Consider the following 600-nt stretch of genomic DNA (forward strand, 5'->3'; position numbering starts at 1 on the left):
CAAACGGGGAGAAAATTCGGCCACCCCAGGGCGTGTAGGCCGCCGACATATAGCATTTGTGAATGTCAGTCACACCTTGATCTCCTCCACGGTTTATGTGGAGTAATCCTACAGTTAAGGGTTTGAGGTTTACGAACTGATGTCACCTAGTTGGGACACTACACACGTAAGTTCCAATCCGTAGGTTCCATCCATACGTTTAGCAAATGTCGGTTCGGGTGGAATTGGATTGTGTTGAAGTTGTCACAAATCTCAAATTGGAGCTCTGTGTATGCGGTAATCCTTTGGGAAATTATGCACCGGCAAGTTTTTTTAGATGAGGTGAACTTTGGCTTTGAACACACGGAATCAAATTCGTAGGTGGTAGCGAAGGCAACTTCCACAATTGGAAGTTGGCCGCCACCCGTGGTTCCAAATCCCGCCTAATATCTCATGTATCCAGTTGAATGTTACAAGTGAATTAATTCACCGTTTCCAACTAAAAAAACGCGGTTGTGCAATGTTTTTTTTAAGGTCACCGGGGGAGGGCAAAATCTCGCCACCTGAATTTTCGTTTTCTATTGATTCACACCCCAGAGGGCGACAAGAGTTATACGCGGG

Source organism: Triticum dicoccoides, chromosome 7B (genome assembly GCF_002162155.2).
Source record: "Triticum dicoccoides isolate Atlit2015 ecotype Zavitan chromosome 7B, WEW_v2.0, whole genome shotgun sequence".
Taxonomy (NCBI): domain Eukaryota; kingdom Viridiplantae; phylum Streptophyta; class Magnoliopsida; order Poales; family Poaceae; genus Triticum; species Triticum dicoccoides.